Here is a 22,603-nt window from a genome sequence, read left to right as displayed (position 1 = left end):
CTCTTACTACTTGCCACATCTGTAGCTCTGAATATATTAACAAACAAAAGCCCTGTAGCATTTCTCATATAGAACATTAGTTAATATCTCAACTGTTCAATATGTTTACATTAAGATAAGACACATCAGCTCCTGTGTAGAATTAAAGGATGCCAACAATACAAAAGTACCATGATCAGTTACAAATCAGTGTGTGAGCCCTGTGCTATAATCTCAACACTCAGTGGGCTTGGGAATTGGAAGTCACTGTAAATTCAAGTATGAATTGAGCTAAATCTCATGAACTATTTGTTTTCCTATGTTTAGTATATTTTTTCTACAGAAAACCCAAGGAATCTGAAACTGGAAAATTGAATATAGAATCTTCTGTAATTTTCATATGAAATATTTTATGTACATTAAGCTATAACCCTTTTTCTAATAGTACCATATTAATTGTAATTTATCATGAAGCAAATTAAATAAATGATAGTAACTATAAAATTAACATTAAAATCAATTTAAAATGGAAACAAAGGCCATTTGTAATAAAGATTTGTGCCCAAATCATGAATCCTCCCCTTTATGGTTGTCATCAACAAATTGTCTAAAGAAAATTTGTTGGTTTTATTTTTAAACTTTCACTTTATTATTTGTGAGTGTCACAAAAGGTAAGATGTAAGAAGTTAAATTTCAAGAGTTGGTTCTCTATATCCACTGTAGATCCCAGGAATGAACTTTGGTCAATAGATTTACATGCTGAAGCATCTTGGCCATCCCCATCCAAACCAAACAAAATCTTTCTTTCCAAAGATATACTAAATATCATTAAACGTATTAAACACTGCATCCCTTCATGATAAAGGTCTTGGAGGGACCAGGGATACAAGTAACATACTTAAACATAATTAAGAAAAAATAAAGTAACACAGCAGCCAACATCAAACTAAATGGAGAAAAAACCCAAAGCAATCCCAATGAAATCAGAAACAAGGCAAGGCTGTACACTTTCCATATCTATTCCACACAGTACTCAAAGTTCTAGCTAGAGCAATAGGACAACAAAGGGAGATCAATAGGGTATAAATTAGAAAGGAAGAAGTCAAACTCACTATTTGCTTATGATATGATAGTTTACGTAAGTGAACCAAAAATTCTACCAGAGAACTACAACTGATAAACACCTTCTGTAATGTAGCAGGATAAAAGATTAACTCAAAAATATTTGTAGATCTTCTACATACAGATGATAAATGGGCTAAGAAAGAAACTATAGAAACATCACCCTTACAATAGCCACAAGTAATATAAAATATCTTGGGGTAACTCTAACCAAATAAGTAAAATACCTGTATGATAAGAACTTTGTCTTTAAAGAAAAAAATTAAAGAAGATATCAGAAAATGGAAAGATGTCTCATGATCTTGTATAGGATCAACAAAGTAAAAATGACAATCCTACCAAAAGCAATGTACAGATTCAGTGCAGTCTATATCAAAATCCCAGCGCAATTCTTCATAGAACTTAAAAGAACAATACTCAACTTTATATGGAAGAATAAAAAGCCCAGGATAGCCAAAATAAAACTGTATAATAAAGGAACTTCTGGAGGCATTACTATACCTGACTTCAAGCTCTATTATAGAGTTATAGTAATGAAAACTGTTGATATTGAAATGAAAACAGACATGTAGATCAATGGAATTGAATTGAAAGCCTTGATATCAACCCACACATCTATGAACACCTAATTTCTAACAAAGAAGCTAAAAATATAAAATGGAAAATAGAAAGTATATTTGCCATATATTGCTCATATGACTCACAGTCAACATGTAGAAGAATGTGAATAGAACCATATCTATCACCATGCACAAAACTAAGGTAGAATGGATAAAAGTCCTGAATATAAATCCATCCACACTGACCCTCACAGAAGAGGAAGTAGAAATATACTTGAACACAACAGCACTGGAAATCACTTCCTAAAAAGAATACCAGTAGCACAGACGCTGAGAACAATAATTAGTAAATGGGACCTTCTGAAACTGAGAAATTTCTGTAAAGCAAAGAACATGGTCAAAAGACAAACCAACTGCTTACAAAACAGGAAAAGTTTTCACCAACTCCTCATCTGACAGAGGACTGATCTACAAAGAACGCAAGAAACTAGACATAGAACTATCAAATAATATGATTAAAAATAGGGAACAGATCTAGACAGATAAGTCTCAAAAAAATCAATCTCAAATTACCATGAGACACTTAAGGAAATGCTCAAAATCATTAGTCATTAGGGAAATGCAAATAAAAACCACTCTGAGTTCCATCTTACACCTATCAGAGTCTAAGATCAAAACCACTATGTTCCCTAAGTTAAAAAAGGCATCTTATTCTCCAATTAAACCATGCTGGCAAGATACCCAACCCCACATGGTTTGAAAACTTCAGCCATGCCCAATATTCATGCACTCAATTTTACATCAGTTTGGCACAGTGACCTTATTTATAATATGATAGCCTAGCTGACCATAAACAATAACATGAATAAATAGCATGTAGCAGATTTGCATCTGAAACAATTAAAATGGAACTATTAGAAAATAGAACATTAATAAATTCTTTAAAATAATTGCCCAAAGAACCCATACACAAAGAACACAAATGATATGGCTCCACTTACAATGAGTTAACTTATAGTATTTAAAGTAAAAGTGATAGTTACAATTAATATAAATGATAATTGTGTGAATGATTCATTTTGTGACAATCTAGTAATCTGTACATTTGTAACTGTTGAAATTTTATGAACATATTATACTTTTAAGAACATTTTTGTTTTAACATTCAGAAAGTAAATAAAATTAAACTCATAGTTTCAAATTTAAAGAAAAAGATCAAAACCACCAATGTCAGCTTATGCTGAAGAGGATGTGGTGAAATGGGAATACTCTTCCATTTTTGGTGGGAGTGCAAACTTGTACAACTGCTGTGGAAATCAGTCTGATGATATCTCAGAAAATTAGGGATCAGCCTAACTCAAGACACTTCAATAACACTTTGGGGAATACACCGATGGGAGGCATATTCACACCACAAGGATATTTGTTCAACTCTGTTCATAACATTATTCATAATAACCAGTTCTTGGGAACAACCTAGATACCCCTCAGCTGAATAATGGATAAAGAAAATGTGGTACATTTACACAGTGGAGTACTACTCAGTGTTAAGAAGAAAAGACTTCCTAAAATTTGCAGGCAAATGGACAGAACTCCAAAAAACCATCCTGAATGAGGTAGCCCAGACCCAGAAAGGCAAGTATAGTATGTACTCACTCATAAGTGGATACCAGACATAAAAGCAAAAGATACCCTGCTTACAATCCACAACTCCAAAGAAACTAGAATCCTCTTTAAGAAATATATGGAAGCAGAAACAAAAATCCACAGCTAACCATTGAGCAAAGCTTCTGGAGTACAATTGAAATGAGGGGGGGAGTGATGATATGAAAAATAGAGTCAAAACCATGATGGGGAAACTCACAGAATCAGCTAACCCAAGCTTGTGAGAGAGGACTCACTCTTGTCTGATAAATGGGGAACTGAATAAGACCAAATTAGACTCTCTTAAGCAGCCTTACAGTCTACAGCCAGGGTTTCTGAATCTTCTTCGAATCCCCCATGACAGTGCCCCTTACCAGCAGGAAGTAGTTTGGAAAGAACGACGACGCCCAAATTCCCAAATATTGTCTATAAATGTTTGTTTTCATTTAAATGGACTTGGTTATATACAATAAATAAACAAATAGGTGACAATGGTGTAGCTGGAGCAATACATGAGGCAACTGACAGTGGTTCCTATCGCGGTAAATAAGGATCAGGATAAACAAATAGGCAGAATAGATGTTTATTCAGGGAGAAATAACTTACAACCTAGACAGATGAACACCAGGAAATTCAACCCGATCCTCTCCTGTCCATCACGCCAGAAAGGGAGTGCTTTTCCTGGCCCCCTCTGACCTCCTTCCACAGGTCACTTCCGCCCATGGCTCCACCCCCCAATGGGCGTGGTCGGTGCCACAGAACAATCTCCCTACAGGGTCCAAGATTAAACTTTAATGTGCATATTAAAGAGCACATTCTATATGTAGAGATATCATTCTTAGCCTTGACATGGGGGTATGAGGGGTGGAGAGGTGTTTGCTCCTGCAGCAATGAAATGTGACAGACTCAGTAGACTTCCTAGGGGAGGCCTTACCCTCTCCAAGGAGCATATGGAAGGTGGTGCGGGAGTGAGAGGACAGGAAGGAGGAGGTACTGAGATTGGAATGTAAAAAATCAATTAACAAAAAAAAAAAAAAAAAAGAGAGAGAAAGAAAAAATAAACAACTGTATGAATGGCTATCATGAGATTGTATATACTTTTTATTTGGCAGGTAATATTTATGTCAATCTAATGGTGTGAGTTAGTGTTACTTAGCCCTTGACCTATGCAAACAGCACATTGCCATTCATGGTATCCTGAAGAGTATAGATCATTCTTCTGCCGATTTTGTTTTCAAACAATCATCCATTATCACAGGTGAGGATTAGAAGATGGACAAAGTTGAAATGGGATGTGTTCAGCATTTGAATGTGTGAATTCGAGAATTATTCAATTCAACTGACGAACTTGAGTGTTCATATCAACAATAAACAAGCATGGTGAACCAGGTGAATTTCCTAGAAAGCTCCAAGATTTAAGAAAAACTGTATAGCTAGAAGAGAAAGAGTAATACCTACAGATCATATCTAAATATCTACTAAATTTCACTAGGTGAATTCTAAGCATCTACTCAATCTATCTCTCTCAAAAGACTCTAGGAAAATGTACTGATTGCTGTATATTGAGTAAGCATCTCATATGGTATTGTTTTATTGGTGGTGATGATGATAATGCCAGGAGACTCTCTTCACTATAGTTTTGATTGTAGTGATAAAATATCATGGTTAGAAGCAACTTGGGAAGGAAATTATTTATTTCTACTAAAATGCTCAGATACCATTGCTTAGCAGAATCAGTTGGGGGTGGGGCCTGGAGGCAGAAACTGAACAATTTATTGAGGAATTCTGTGTATTAACTTGTTCTCTTACATACCCCAAGATCGCCTACTCAGGGATGGCAAAGCCCACAGTGAGCTGGACCCACCTAATCAATCATTAATCGAGAAGATGCCTGACAGACTTGCCTACAGACCAGTCTTATGGAGGTATGTTCTTAACTGAGAGGCTTTCTTCACAAATAATGCTAGCTTCTATCAAGTTGACAAAAACAACAACAACCAATACACTGTGGTTCTGTGTCAGTATTTCACTAGTGTAAAAGAGTAAGGATGGTGTCCTAGTTAGTTTTAACTGTCAACTTGGCACATCTTAAAATCAAGTGAGAAAGGCATTTTAATATGATGTGTTGGCCAGATCTCATTGGCCTGTGAAAATGACTTTGGGGGATTCTCTAGATTGTTACTTAGTTTAGGAGGGCCTAGCCCACTGCCAGTGGCATCATTCTATGAGCAGGTGGCCCTGGCTGTATAAGAAAGCTAGATAAACATGATCCTGTGAAAGAGAGAGAGTGTGTGTGTGTTTCCAAGCTGAATTCCTCCATGGTTTCTATTTCAAGTCTTGCTCAAGTTAAAGTTCCAACTTTCCTCCATGATGGACTGAAATCTATAAACTGAAATAACCCTTCCCTACCCTAAATGGCTTTAGTCCGAGTTTATTATTACAGCTACAGAGATGAAACTAGAATAAATGGGAATGGAGTGACCTTGGGGAAGACTAGCATGTGACCTTAAAGATTTGGAAAGGTCATTTTGATACATTCAATGGGTAGGATGATAATGCCTTATTTTGAACACACACAGAAGTCAAAATGAATAGATTGAAAAGCAGCACTTCTCCCCCCAGCTGTGCAGGGATCAGCAAGACCATTATCAAGACGCTTACTCTCTGTGAAATGGTTTTTGTTGAAATTATTTTTTTTAAGGGCATCATTTCTCTTGGCAAAACTTCATTACTAATTTGCCAATTGAATATCCCATGAGATACTGAAAGGTGTTAGTGATGCAGAGTGAGTATTTTGATTTAAATAACATGTGCATCCCCGTTGTTCAATAATAATAGGATGGATAACATCTACTTTAGATTTTCAGATGTAATTTATGGTGATAAGACTGTTAGACAGCAGATGGATGAGATAATGGGTGATGCATATACTGCTGGAACTCAGGTAATGATCGTGACATATTTCACATAAGGTTATGATAATCTGAAAACAAAGTAATACTTCTTTAAAAAAACAGCCAAGGAGACTGATTAATGGAACTCTGATATAAGAAGTGCTTTGACTCTTATGCTGCAAGACTTCTGATTTAGTTTAGACAATTTTCCTTCCAAAAAAGTGCATCCTGACAAGTCCACATAAGAGGAGGCACCTGAGGTTAGAGCATTTCAGGATTTAACATTGAACAAACATGAAAAAACTACACTGGTCTAGGTAGGCAAATAACTCCTGATTGATTCATTGGCTTATTCATATTATTTCTTTAAGAAAAATCAAGTCAGATATTCAGGGCTGAAGTCTCATGATATCCTGAGTTTTTCTTCCTTCATTCAGTCTCTGTAACAGGAATTTTTGCATATTTATCTGATAAACACTTTGTTTCTATGAATTTAGTTTGCTTCTTCCATTATTTGGGATGAACTCTAGCTGATTCCCTTCAAAATTCTAAAAGATTTTACAAGACCCTGTAGCCAGCAGGTGTCACAAGGTATTCTACAAGCTTGGGGCATGCCATGATACCTGTCTGTGAGCAAAAGCCATTACAAAGTGTTCCAGTTCATATCTGAGAAAACAAATATTTTGCAATAAGGCCTAGGAGGGGAGATATTATCTCAGATAGATATTGTTGGAAATGTTATTAAGCAACCAAGAGACAAATGTTACAAAGGTGTGACTGAGGAAAGCAAATTTCAAGCTTTGTGTTCTTTGAGTGACATCTGGTAAATGACACCCAGGAACTGATATGGGCAGTGAAATCAGAAGAACTTGATAGGCTTACCATAGTACTTGAGCTACAGAACTGTTCATTCAGAGCCAGGTCCCCCAAACCAGAAAGAATAGCTAAACGAGGGAATAGCAGTGTGGAGAGGGACATTGGTTTGAAAGCAAATGGCATTTGTTTATACTTCCTCTCTGCTTTGCATATGAAAATAGAGATGATGAGTGAGAAAAGCTATGTGAGTATCAAATTCTGCAGGTCCAAGGAGGCCTTCAGTACATACTTGATGGCCTGCCTACCATGGGCAGACAAATACCACATCATGACCTTCCCCCATAGAAGACTTAGAGAAAGACCTTGCTGTACTCAGATAAGTGGAACTGCATGACAAACACTCCGCTGGGCTTTGCTATGCTCTCTTAAGTTTGTAGTCCAAGGTTCAGCATTCACTGTACTTGTCATGTTTCCTCAGGTAGGGATGAAGGGTTTACACCTATTATTATAAGATTCCTTGACCATTGGCCTTTGGAGACAGACAAGGAGTATTCTCCTAAAAGCTTAGTATTACCACAATATTCAAATGTGTTTCCAGAAATAAGCAGGATAAGAGCAGTAGAAAGTGTATGGGGATGGTTTAGGAATCTAATAGCACTGATAACCTTGTATATATGGAAATACTTGCTTTCAGTTCCAAATATGTAACTCCAAGGAAAGTGTTAAGACAGAGACCTCCGCCTTAATATCAGCAGATTGTGGCTTTCATTTATGTTACTGTTGGATTAAATTATGCCTAATTCATTAGACAACTAAACCAAGCTTGGTGTATTGGTATACACCTATCTTACCAGCCCTCTGGAGGTAGTTAGGAGTTTCCTAAATTCTTGGTTTACCTGAGCTATGTGTTGAGTCCCAAAATAGTCTAGGGTGCTATCAAGGCCTCTCCTAATAAAGTGAACCTGAATGAAACAGGGGAAAAAGACGAGAAGGGAAACTAAGTGAATTTTAGGACACCACTTTGCTACTTCACACATATTTCATAGGCCTTCACAAGCCCTTTAATCTTCTGAATAAGAATGTCATTCCAGCCATATACTCTCACCAGCATGCCTCCAAAGAACTGTTCCTCTATTCCTTCCCTCCCTCGTGCCCAAAACCCTGAGAGACTATCAAACGAAAAAGAAAGACTTCAAGGCTCAAGTCTTATTCAACTCCATGACTGTGATAAAATAAAGAAATCCATTTTCTGTTAGGAAGATTTTATTTAATAAATGAAAGTCCATGCACTGAAATATCCTCCAGGCCCCAGGTCATAGACACCCCCCAAACTTGCCAGTGATAGGTTCTCTATCCTGAGTGGAGTCTCTTAGAAAAGTCTGCGAATGTCTTCATGCTTGCCTTTGCCTTCTACAAATTAATCTTGTAATACGCATTTTAAAGGAGTGATAGGAAGCTTTGGACATGTGTAACAAGGGCATGGAGGTCCTCAGATGAAAGGAGTCTCACATGTTGGAAGGCATTATCCTTTCTGCATGTGTATTTTTTCCTATGGTCTATCTGAGAGGATGGATTAGGGGGATTAATTGCGCATATGATCTGTCTAATCGGTTACAGAGAGCACAGAATGCTCATGACCTTCAAGATCACCGAATAAAACAGCCTGTGCCAAGTTTCCACAGCTTAGTGAATTGTATCAGTGAAGGCTGAGCTGGGTAAGCAAAGGCTCTGCTGAGTTCCTAGAAACTAAACTGAGAAGGGACAGAGAAAAAGCAATGACTACCAAAAGCCTTGCAATCCCAGGACAAAAGAAAAACATGTTTTAAATACCACAACTCTCATCTTAAGATTGTTTGAAGAGTGGATATGTGTCAGAAGGAATATACATCTTCTGATATCTTTTACTTTTTACATCTTAACAGTTAAGGATTAACTATTCCATCCTCTGAATTCTTTGGTTGTACATAAGACTCAATCATGTGTTACTCCAGTCTCTAACCAGGAGTAACAGACACCAACAAAGAAGTTTCCTTGTGGAGAAAGTCAGGATTATTGTTTCAAATGTCAATAAAGCTAAGAATTGTTAATGACAGAACCTTCAAATTGCAGGGTGAGCCCTGCCTTCAGAGTCTGTCCTTATTAATGAAGTTCATCCACCAAACCGAAGAATAATAATGCACTTTCCTTGCTCAATGAATGTTGAAAGTGGCAGTGCTTTCTGCTCCTCTCTATAGTATGAACTCCTTTGTGCTCTAACTTTAATCATCCTTAACTTATCCATCCATACATGTTTTAAATTTTGTTACATAATGTCAACATGAACTCAATAGCAAGCTGGAGAAGTTAAATCACCTATATTCTCCTTGTATAGCTTGTATACACAGACATACATATTTTGTCTAATTTTCTTTTGCTTTTTGTGTTTTTTGTGGGTGTTGATATATATATATGTGTGTGTGTGTGTGTGTGTATCTATCTATGTATGTATATAGTGCATATGTTTGTATACATGTATGATTGTGTTTGTCAGTACATAAAGAGGTACCTATTCACCTGTATAGGTTGGGGGACAATTTTCAAGTACCAGTTTTCATCCTCCAGATTGCTTTGACGTAAAGTCTGCTTGGTTTTCACTACTAAATGATGCACTCCAGGATAACTGGCCCATTAGCTTCCAGGTGGTTCTCCTGTCTCTGTCTCTACTCACCCTTCCCTCTCAATAAGGAGTGCTTTGCCTGTGTTTATGTGTGTTTTAGAGATCAAATCTCAGCTCATCTGGCGTGTGTGAAAAATAGTTTACCTGAGTCATATCCCTAGCCCCCTATTTCACATTTTCTTACTGCTTAAATGCTTTGAGTCCATGACACTGAAAATATGCCACGTGTATTACTCACATCTATGTGTTCACATCATTTTCAACAATAATTAAAATAGCATGCTACTTCATGATTCATTTTCTTTAAAAGGTAATGGTATATTAGAGAAGAGAGAGTCATGAATGGTGATACATCTTAATGCAACATGCCTTTTTAGGATTGGAACAATAAAGGGGAAACCATGGAAAGCTGTGAGTAAAGGCTTGTAGCAATAAAATCATTTCCTTTTCATGACAAGTGATGGTCTTGCTATTTGGGTATTCAGGGTAGAGAGAGGTCTCAAATGTCTTTTGTCAACATTGTATGTTCTTGATGCTTCTATTTCAAAACATTATTTATTGTGCATATTTACCTTCATAACATTGTTATTTTATGAAGTTTAAAAATTATACAGTGCATATATCGGGTCTTGACATTACAAAACAAAGTACTCAATGATTTACTGTGAGGCTTGTAAAATCAAATGCCCCCCAATGTGTGGCTTTGTTGGAGGAAGTCGGTCACTGTGGGGGCAGGTTTTAAAGTCTCCTGTGTTTAATCTATGCGGAGGGTAGAAGGCAGTTCAATTCCTATTGCCTGTGGATCAAGACGTAGAAATTTTAGCTCCTTCTCCATCACCATGTCTGCTTGCATGGCACCATGTTTCTCTCCTTGAAGCTGTAAGCCACCCATATTAAATGCTTTCCTTCATAAAAGTCCCTATGGTCATGGGGTCCCTTTACAGCAACTGAAACCTAAGATATTTACCTATGGAAATATGATTGCCATGTACACTCAAATTTCAGATGATGCAGATCATTCATGTCATTTGATATTACAGGAAAGTGAAGCAGTGTTGTGCTTTCAAAGGGGAGTGAATATCTGATAGTGCAGGTGAGGGACCAGAGATATCCAGTTGGTGGCCCTACGCTGAATCAACAGTGTAGTTGATGACATCTTCAGTAAGTCTTTTACTTCCGTTTCACCGTGCAACTATACCAAAATAACAAAAATATATATTGCTGATATTTTCAGGAAAAACAATTATCTTTGAACATATGTACAAATTATGACCACAGCAATGTTCTCTAAGACACGAGACATCTCATGGCATCACAAAGAAACAAAGCATTATTCACATTGTATGTTACTTTCTTTTTTTCCTTTTTTTTTTTCCTTTTTATATTTGAATTTGAAACAAGCTTGTTTTACATGTCAACCCCAGTTCCTGAAACCTCCTATCCTGTTCCCCCCACTAACACCCATCCCATCTCCTTTCTGCTCCCTAGGGAGGGTGAGGTCTTTCATGGGGGGGGTTTCAAAATCTGTCATATCTTTTGGAGTAGGGCTTAGGCCCTCCACCATGTGTCTAGGTTGAAGCAGTACCATCAACGTAGAATGGGCTCCTAAAGTCCTTTCCTTACTAGGGATAAATACTGATGCACTACCAAAGGCTCCATAGACTGCCCAATCTTCCCAACTAACACCACATTCAGGGAATCTGAGGCAATCCTATGCTGGTTTCCCAGATAACAGACTGAAGTCCATAAATTCCCCCTTGTTAAGCAATTTCTGTGGGTTTCTCCAGCCTGGACTTGACCCCTTTGCTCTTCACACCTCTCTGTTTGCTACTGGAATACAAGAATTTGGCTCAGTGTTTAGCTGTGGGTGTCTGCTTCTGCTTCCATCAGCTACTGGATGAAGGCTCCTGTTTGTCTTTTTATTACTTTTAAAATGAAAGAATGCAAGAAACCTCGGGTAATAGACACATCTGGACTACTCACCTAAGGAATGATCTGGGAAAAAGTGGCATGCTCTACATACCTAGATGTACTTGTTCTGACAACTTCCACATGGCTTCTCAACTGTAGTGCTACTAATACAGATCAAATTTTCTGGAGACATGTAAACCAAACAAAGTAAACCACATGGATTTCTCAGAAAACTCTGTCTCTTCTTGTGTGAAGGAGTTAATACTTCACTCATTTTGAAAGTAAAAAAGCCAGGAGCAAGATCATCCCCTTCTTATCCCTCAAAATTTATGCAGATGCATGGACATGGACATGGGGTAGAGACATAAAGAGGAATGAAATTGGAAACATATTTATAAACATTGGTCAGTAAATAAAGATATAGGAGTTGTTAAGATCATGATTTCAAATAAGTTGTAAAACAGATTTTTTTTAAAAAAAAGTATCAAATACAAAGAAACCCCAAAACTACAATCAAAGCTTCACACTGTGACAAGAGATAACCTTGGATGCACATTTCACTATCACCAGCATCATCCTTAGAACCAGTACACAGTTGCCATCACTGTCTAGAATGACCATTTCATATTTCACTGTGTGAGGACTCTGGCACAGGATAGAAGTTAAACTCTTTCTCTATGTGAGCTGCAGATGCTTTAGGAATAAAAGAAGAAAATAGTGAATCCACAGTATCGATTCAGGTGAGAAATGATAAAACAAAGCTTAAGACAATAAAACCATACATACAACTATTTATACTGCCTGTCAGGGAATCAAGAGTCAGATGTGTGGTGGAACTCTAGATTATCCTGGCAGTGAACTTGTCCTGAATATGACCAAATTTCAGAGCACAGAAACAATGAGAAATGCTGAATTAATTACAACCTGGACATCTGCAACCTACATCTAAGTTCATCTTCAGAGACAGGGTTTTCTAAAAAATTCACACAGCATAGTATATTCCAAGCACCCACACTGTTCTGGCAGAGCAGCACAGTGCAGTTTTGACTGTCTTGACACTATCATGTTTTTCTAATTAATATGAGCTGAGTGTTAATGTCATGACCTCCAATCCTCCAAAGATCTTCTACTCTATGCCTGCATTCCCACCATTAATGCTTTATTTATATGCGTTAAGTGCTGCCTTCTACCTAGTGTCTCCATTAGAATGAAAATTGTACCGAAACAAATATCACATTAAATAAATACGAACATATTTATTGTGTCCTTTTCTTTTACCACAAACATCAGGTGAGAGGAGGAGTATTGGGTGCCTGGTACTGGGAAGACATTTTTTGGGGGATTTAAAGGAAGGTTAAAGTAACCTTGATGGCAGAGCAAACGAAACAAAGACAACACCATCATCCTAAGCTGCTGTATCTGATGTGGGTTTTGTTGTTTACACCTCTGAGTAGCACAGCCTTATTTCATTCCCTTACGCTACAGATCCATTTCAGAGTCCAATGAATAAATGTCACAGTCTTTGCTTCCGGCTTATGGAACTGACGCCAGTGTCCTCCAAACATATAACAATCAGTTAGCACCCAGCATTTATAGGAGTGAAGTATGTGTTAATGAATATTAAATAATAAGATAAATTGCAAGTACTGGGTCGTTTTGATTCATGCAAGCGATAACGTTTATATATATGCATATATATGTTTATATTTCAGGGTACATGAATCAGAATACATAAAAATGTTTGTAATTTATCTTGATTCTCAATATTTATTAATGTATGATACTAATAAATTTTAGTGCACACACTTGTAAATTTTTAATATATATTTATACTGAGGGTTGAGTAAAGAGAGAAAGTATTAGAAATAAAAAAGCAGGATGATAAATGTACTTTTTCACCCTGTTTAAAGTTTGCTTTCTGAATAAAACAACCTTGTGGTGTCAAAGTAGTTTTTAATTTCTTTCCTTTGCATTTTTCCCCCTTTTTCTGGTGAAGTCATTGCAGATGTGCTGATATTTAAGCAGACAGGCAAACACTGAAGGTGACTTAATCTAGACCTTGATGTACTGAGAGCTATCCTCTTTAGTTCTGCAATTGGTTCATGAGAAAAGAAACATAAGGCTAATCTCACAGGCGGCCAACCCATTATCCTTTTCTGAGCCTTTGCCACCTTATACTAATTGTCCTTCTAGCTGCTCCCTCTGATCCTAAGGCTTAATATAAGTATAAAGAAGTTGCTTCCACTGTGGGGCAGATGACAAAAAGAAGGAGCAAAAGATATTTAAACTGTTTAGGGTCAAAACCTGAGAGGAGTTGGATAGAATATGGCTCAGTGGACATTGAAAGGCTTGCAAGTACAGAAGGATGCTGCCTTAAATGGTTAGGACTTTAAATGGTTTAAATTTTAGAGGCACCTCTAAGACAAGTAAATGGTACTTTCTACTCTTGCATCATAAATATATCCATCTCATATTCTTGTCAAAAATGATATAATGTTTTAGAGAGAATGGATTAAGAATTGCTTAGTGAAATTCTGTATATTATTGTTTCATATGTTATCTTTTTGTGAAAGGGTAGACAAATAGATGAATGGATAACGGGATTGCAATTATTTATGGATATTAAGTATAAAATAAATACAAATTAAAATATTTGAAGTTACAATTTGGAAAATTCTATTCTATAATTAAAATTATACTGAGTCTCAATATGTAGAAATGAGAGTTTACAGAATTAACTATGTTTATACACATTGATTTATTAATTTATCCAATACATAGTATGTATTTATTCTGCACACATTATTTTTCTTAGGTGTAGGTCATAGGACAGTGAACTTTATGGTCAGTGACAATAACAGTTATTTCAGCCACATAGTATGCCCATTCCAGCTTTCAGAACACCTTCTCATAAAGAGCTTCTTCTGTTTCACAGTGATTGGGTAAGGAAAAGGTCATCATATGTGCAAGGACACTTGGTTTCTGATTTAAAGAACCTGTTTGTAAGGTGGAGAACTCAGCAATACTCAGGACTGTTCAAAATTTGTCTCCAAGATATTCACCAACCCCACATCTGGCAGAGAGCTGATTTCCAAAATATAAAAACAACTCAAGAACCTAGTTACCAAAACACCAAATAACCCAATTTAAAAGTGGGGTACAGAATTAAATAATGCATTCTCAATAGAGGAATCCAAAATGGTTGAAAGACACTTAAAGTGCTCAACATCCTTAGCCATCAGGGAAATGCAAATCAAAACAACTCTGAGATACCATCTTACTCCTGTCAGAATGGTTAAAATAGAAAACAACAAAGACAGTTTATGCAGGAGAGGATGTGGAGAAAGAGGTAATTTCCTCTACTGTTGGTGGGAATGCACACACATACAGCCACTTTGGAAATCAGAATTGTGGTTCCTCAGAAAAATGGGAATCAGTCTACTTCAAGACCCAATAATTCAACTCTTAGACATATACTCAAAAGATGCATATTCATACAACAAGGACATTTGTTCGATTATGTTCAAAGCAGCATTATTTTTAACACCCAGAACCTAGAAACAACCTGAATGTCCCTCAACAGAAGAATGGGTAGAGAAAATGTGGTACACAATGGAGTACTACTAAGTGTAAATAAAACTATGAAATCTTGAAATTCACTGTCACATGGATAGAACTAGAAGAAACCATCCTGAGTGAGGTATACCATTCACAAAAAGACAAACACCATATCTACTCACTCATATATGGCTTTTACACATAGAGCAAAGGATTACCAGCCTATAATTCACACCACCAGAAAAGCAATGAAACAAGGAAGACCCTCAGAGAGACATACATGGTCCCTGGAGAATGGGAAAGGGACAAGATCTCCCAAGCAAATTAGGAGCATGAGGGAGAGGAGGGAGTTAGGGAGAGGAGGAAGGCAGAGGTGGGCATGACAGAGCAGGAAAATTGAATCGGGGAAAGAATAGAGGAGAGCAAGAAAAAAGATATCATAATAGAGGGAGCCATTATAAGTTTTAAGAGAAATCTGGCACTAGGAAAATGTCCAGAGATCTACAAGGATGACCCCCAACTAACAATCTGAGCAATAGTGGAGAGGCTACCTGAAATGCCCTTCCCCAAAAATGAGATCAGTGACTACCTTATATGCCATCCTAGAGCCTTCATCTAGTAGCTTATGGAAGCAGAAGCAGACACCCACAGCTAAAGACTCAGCTAAATTCTTGGGATCCAGTTACAGACAGGGAAGAGTGATGAGCAAAGGGGTCAAGACCAGGCTGGGAAACCCACAGTAACTGTTGACCTGAACAAGAGATAGATCATGGACTCCAGTTTGATAGCTGATGGGGGGAAGAGAGGAGGACAGGAGAATGCAGGAACTGGGACTGATATGTAAAATAAGCTTGATTCTAATTGAAATAAAAAATTATATAATAAAAAATTGACTCCATTATTTTCAACAGACCTCCCACCTTTCCACAGAAATGACTGAATCATTCCATGTTGACCAAGAGGAAGAGAACAGAGAAGAATATATCCCATTTAATCGATCTATTGATCTTTTAAACCCATTGGTCAAATATGTTTGGATTAGGCTCTAATTATCCTTAAATGATAAATGTTCTATGACAATATGTAAATCTTTGTTAAATATCTATACTGCTAAAACCAGGCACAAGTTTGCAACAAATTCTGTGATATCTTTATACAAGCATAATTTGAGGAAAAATGGCATTCTGATGCAAACAATTCTTTCAGCTAATAATTTATTTTTAAAATTCAAAGTTACCTCTTGTTCTTAAAGGTATTGTTCAGAATACATGAGTACACACCTGTACTCACATACTCTCACAAAACAACAAACCACATGTGTGTACACTAACAAAATGAAGCTCTGAATATACCATAAATCCTAAAAATTTTACTATGCTCATACATCTTTTCTCTCATCACTGCTTAGAATCCCTTAAAGGGTGACAATAGAGGAAGTGTGGTGCTCTCCTCAATTAGAACATATGGCTTGGGATTGCTGAGAGTGACCTTGTGTTAGAGTTTTCCTGCTGGCCAGCCATTCTTACTCCACTGTGGTCATCAGGACCTAAGGCTTCCTTAATGACAACCTAGTCTCATTCATGGAATGATAATGGTCCCCCCTCAAGAGACAGCTTTCATATCTTAGCTGGAACACAAGCTCCCTTAGCTTCAAATATTAATCAGAAGCCCATGGCTAATAATCGACTGTCCTTCTCATTTCTGATTTCAGAAATGACTGGAGCAGCTTGGTAAGTGCTTGGAATCACAGATTGGAATGATCCTTCTAAGCTCATTTAGCCACCTCCTCCCACAATATACATATCGGATATCCCATTAACTGACCATTCACATGTGGTAGTTTTTTAATGACTGAGTCCTAACTAGTTATCCCCGGTTTCTTTTTTGCCAATGAAACAAAGAAACATAATTTTGGGTATATAAACTACAGCACTACTAAATATTCATTTTCCGGCAATAAAGTAAGAAAATGAACATCTAATAGTCTTGATTACAGAAAACATATGGATAAACAACAATGCTCCATATTATATATGGTAAGTTTTGATATCTGTAAGGAAGAGGCTATTTAACTCTCCCTCCTCTCAATTTCTAGATGAACAAAAGAAGATAAAAAGAGGTCTATACTCCCCCACAAAATGGGTCATTATCTGTCAATTTGAAATTTCAGAGGAAAGAACCACCATTTAAGAATGACAGCACAATAGGTTGGGGCAGGGCGCTGAGCCACTCCCATGAGGAGGAGTGGACTGGGATTGTGTTAGGCAGGAGGTGAGAAAGGGTGAGAAAAGCCAGGTGAGGTGGGAGGTGTGAGAGGGAGGACTGTGATTGGAATGTAAAAAGAAATACAAAATTAAAAAATTGAAAAGAAGATCTATAAGAACTGGAAAAAAAGAATGACCATACATGATAAAGGTTTTGATACATATGAAATACTTATGCATGTCTTCTTAATTTTTTTAATGAGAACAAAAATAAGACACGATGTTTATCAAGTGTGATTATGTCAGAGTATACACCCTTTGTTGTTGCCAGCTTCATTTTCTAATATCGTGTATGTATGTTCTAGTAATGATAGATGGCCAGTGAGTGGATGAAATGGTGTAAAGAGGAGAAAAATGTGGCTGCTGGCAAAAGGAACATTGATGCTCTGGGAAGAGAAGACCTACAATATCTGGATTATTGGCTTCACTTTGGTTAACCCATGAAAACTCTGATATCTTATTTGAAGTCCACCAAAAATGATAAAATGTGCACATTTATACTTGAAAAAATATTTCAGATTTGTGTTATGGAATCTGTCTTCTGGTGCATGACATGATTTTGAGAAATTGTGACTTACCATACAGGATCCTTATAAGACAAGGAGTACAAACATCCACTGATGAAAAGGGGATCTCATAGAGTTCAAAGCTCATGAGGCTCCAAAGAACCCTTCTCTCCCCCATGATATATAATGGATCAATGATTGTGCAAGGAGATAAGTGTGCTCTGAAGGTTCTGTGGCCCAGGAAATACCCTTAGTGTCTGTTTCAGGGATGAAATTCTGAGAAGTTGAAACAAGGGAGGAAGAGTTTAATTTGGGTCATAGTTCCAGGAGAAGACAGGGCAGCAGGAGTGTCAGGAAGCATCAGGTCACATTCAGCCACAGCCAGATAGCAGACAAAGATGGATACCAGTGCTTAGCTAGCTTTCTCCATTTTATGTACTGTGTAACCTCAGCCCATTGAATGATATCACCCATATTCACAGTGGAACATCTGACCTCAGTTAACTCCATCACAGACATATCCAGAAGCTTACTTAAGTGTAGTATAATAGATTAGCCACTCTTTCACTATATCTTGTTTCCCATGTGATTCTAGATGCCTATAGGGCTGACAGTGATATTCATCATTCCAGTAAAGTTATTTCACCAAGGTGGATTAGTGTGGGACAGATTCTTTTGTCTGTCATTAACTTCTCTATTGTGAATGAATAAAAACAGACTTACTAGGAACAGTCATAAACCAGTGGACATTAGTATCATTTGGTATATTACTTGGAAGTTTTTCATCTCTGCCCACGATCCCACAGGTGTTGGCCTACTTCACTGAACGCTATTATTCATTTGTATTTTTGCTTTGGCTTTCTTTTCAAATGTCATGTGTGAGGGAGGAGTATGGAGCACTCATGCACCATTTTAAAGAACAAAATGGTAAAGCCTTGGCAATTCACTTCATAAAGGAAAAGACTGCCAGGTGTTTAGAGGCTGCCTCCACTCACAAGCTGTCCCTTTCCCAGATGAGAGCATGCTGTTCAGATGTTCTTTTGGTTCTTCAGGTTTTGTGTCAAAAGGATATTTTCTTTCTATTGACCTCTGTTTGATCATGGAGTCATCTACTATGCCATGTGTGTTCTCTGTGCTGGTTAGTTTGGGTTGATTTGATACAAACTGGGAAGTGGGAAGCTCAGGGGACACAATGCTTCTACCAGATTGGCCAATGTGCATTTCTGTGTCCTATTTTGCTGCTTAATTTTTGACAGGAGAGGCCCTATCTAACTATTGCAAGTGGCACACCAGAGTAGGAAGTTCTGATATATATATATATATCAGAAGGACAAGCCAGAAAACGGCATTTGTCCATAGTCTGTGATTCAATTTCTGCGTCCAGGTCCAGGCCTTCAGCTCCTAAATTCCTTCAGTGTTGGACAATACTGTGTGGGAATTTAAATTGATGCAAAACTTTTCTGCCACAAGTTTCTTTTTGTCAATGTTGTAACACAGAAATAAGAAATTCAAAAGTTCGCTTTTATTATAATACACTGTTTTAGATGTACTTTGGATATCAACTGTAGATTCAGTTTATTCTAAAACAGATGTACATAAGGTAATTCCTTTTGTGTTGCTCCCCAAAACATAGTTTATTTTTGTCTTGGTGTACTTTGTGCCACATCACAACTGGCAATAAGGTGAATATCTTGAATATGACTACCACTTCATATCCTAGTTCACACTTAATATGGTTAGGTGCTTTCTGTGCAGGTAACAATAGATACAAATCTGTCCTTTCATGATACTATACTTAGATAGAGCTTATTTTCTATTCTTATGTGAAGAAGATGCTCAAAACCTGTCCATAATATCTACTGGGCAGTTTTATAATTTCATATATGTATATGTTTGTTTATGCATATAATTACATGTGGAGACAATTTTATGTGCAGCATATATCTTTCCCAAGTTAGAAACTTGATTGTATCCCCATCCATGGTGTTTATGTTGCTTTTAAAGGAAAATTATTCTCATTAACAAATCTTTCCTTTAACCTTCCCTATTTGGATCATTGTAGGATATACTTTTGTTCCCTATGCTCATACACTCTCTAAAGCATGTGTTAAAAGTGTTATGATTTTGCTATTCCCATGTAGTGACCCCATTCTATCTGTATATATGATTTTGTTAAATGATGATTCCTTTCCAGTGAACTTGATAACATTCTCATCTAAATCATGACACACACGAGAGCTCATTTAATATAAATTCACACTTAGAAGATGTGTACGAAATACTGTACTACATCAGGAGGGCAGGTGTTTTCTTTATCACAAGCCACCATCATTAATTCCCTTAGAAGAAGATCTGAATTGCCAGTGTTTGCAGGATTATTGTGTTGATTGTCAGGCAACTGGCTAATTATTTTGTACTTTTTGCAGAGAAAATTTAAATTTATCCATTATTTTCTGTTACATACAATAGGAAATAATATTGAAGTTTTTATACAGTGGGGAAGAATTGAAAGTGGGGTAAACTACTGAGTGCAAGGAAAAGCCCAATACATATTTTCCTAGGTAGAAATGACCTTCATGGGAACTTCTGAGTATTCATTTGCATGCATTAACAAACACATGTTTATGCACACATATATGCACACAAATGCTCAACTTCCCCTCACATACATGCATACAAACCCGCCCCTTATACATATGCACACATGCATATAAAGACACACAGACACACAGAGATATAGAGACAGAGACAGAAGGAGAGGGTAGCATATTTTGTTAATACATATTTCCAAGAAATAATGCTGAAACAGAAACTGGAACAAAATCTCCGTTCATTCTGACTCCTATTAAGGAATTTTTGTAACACATACTGATTTCAATGTTGCTGGTCATCTAAGAAACTAATATAAACTAAAATAAATGGCTTTCCATTGACACAAGCAGAAATTTTTTGCCGTGTATTTGAGATCTATACTCCTTGCACTGTACTTTAGAGATCATATTCCTCCAGATTAATTAGTGACAAAGAAAGGTGATCACTATAACTACATATGAGAGAGACCAATTGGGTATGAATTAAATTGTTAATTGAAAAGATCTACAGGCTACAAACATCATGGTCTACCAGGTACGTAACAAAAAATAATTTGCTTTTCAGGACCATTATTATGATTTTTTTTTTTATCAACAAAAGACTTTTTATATGATAATTTTTTATTTAAATTTGAAACAAGCTTCTATTACATGTAAATCCCAGTTCTCTCACCCTCCCCACCTCCTCCATCCCCCTCACAAGCCCATCTCACCCCCTTCTACTGCTTAGTGAGGGTGAGGCCTTCCATGGGGAACCTTCAAAGTCTGTCATATCATTAGAAGCAGGGCCTAGCTGCCCCCATCCCTGCCGCCGCCATGTGTGTATGCTGAGAGAGTATTCCTCTATGTGGAATGGGTTCCCAAAGTCCATTTGTACACTAGGGACAAATACTGATCTACTATCAGAGGCCCCATAGACAGCCCAGTCCTCCTAACACCATATTCAGGAAGTCTTTGTTGGTGCTATGCTGGTTTCTCAGCTATCAGACTGGGGTCCATGACCTTACCCTTGTTCAGGTTAATAGTTTCTGTGAGTTTCTCCAGCCTTGTCTTGACCCCTTTGCCCATCACTCCTCTCTTTTTGGAACTGGATTCCAGGAGTTCGACTCAGTGTTTAGCTTCAACAAAACATTTTAAAAAGTAATTTATGGTAAGTTGTGATAGTTTGGCATGGGAATTCATATTATTTTGATAATAGATGTAAAATATTCCACTGAATGATGGAAAATAGAAAATCTTCACACATATTCTCTGCATTTCTTTTTGTTTCTTCAAATTCTTGAGTATCCAAATGCTTATCATCATTATTATTATTACTTGTTTCATCTACTGTGTGCTGATCAAACTGAGCCTTTCTGTCACAGCTGGAGCAATCAAGACTTCTTTTGTTGCTTATCATAAATAAATACTCAATTGTAAGAATGTCCTCAGGGAAAGTTCATTAAAAAGAAACGAAAACGCTGGGAAATAAATGGCTATTGTGGCAGCACTTGTTTTGATATGATATGCAAAATATGTAATTTCATTCTGTAATGTCGGGAATGCAAAGAAAAATTTAAGATAGAGAAATGGAAAAGACACTGTATTTGTTATGTTAGTTCAATTATCATTTTAGTTTTGAGGGTGGGAGAATTTAGATTCAAGACATCATTTTGGAATAAAATGTGAATGTAGCTAACAGAGGAAGGAGTGAAATACATAAATAGTAATATTAACAGATAAATATAGAATAGGGCACATTGCTAGCATTTCCCAACAGATACTCTTTCAGACCTACCGCCTGCGCATTTGGATTTTTCTCTTTGTTTTGTTTTAAAATCTCTGTTGGCAATGTTATTCTGCAGTTTCCCAGGTTATTTTGCCTTCCCCTTGCTTTGGCTCAATGACAAGTAACAATTAACCAGTCAGGGAGCATTGTAATAGAGATGTGAATGGCTGGAGGTAAGTGCCTGATATCAGAACACAATTCTCTAGGTAAAACAGTTCCTTTCGGAGATCCAGGGGATAGAAGAATGAAATTAGCTTTGCTCCTCTCCAGTTTTAATTCTCCTGACTTGTCCTCATTCCTCAAGTCATTTTCTCTTTTATGTCTCCAATGTGGA

The sequence above is a fragment of the Phodopus roborovskii genome, unplaced genomic scaffold (assembly GCF_943737965.1).
Source record: "Phodopus roborovskii unplaced genomic scaffold, PHOROB, whole genome shotgun sequence".
NCBI lineage: Eukaryota > Metazoa > Chordata > Mammalia > Rodentia > Cricetidae > Phodopus > Phodopus roborovskii.
This window is presented reverse-complemented; position numbering follows the sequence as displayed.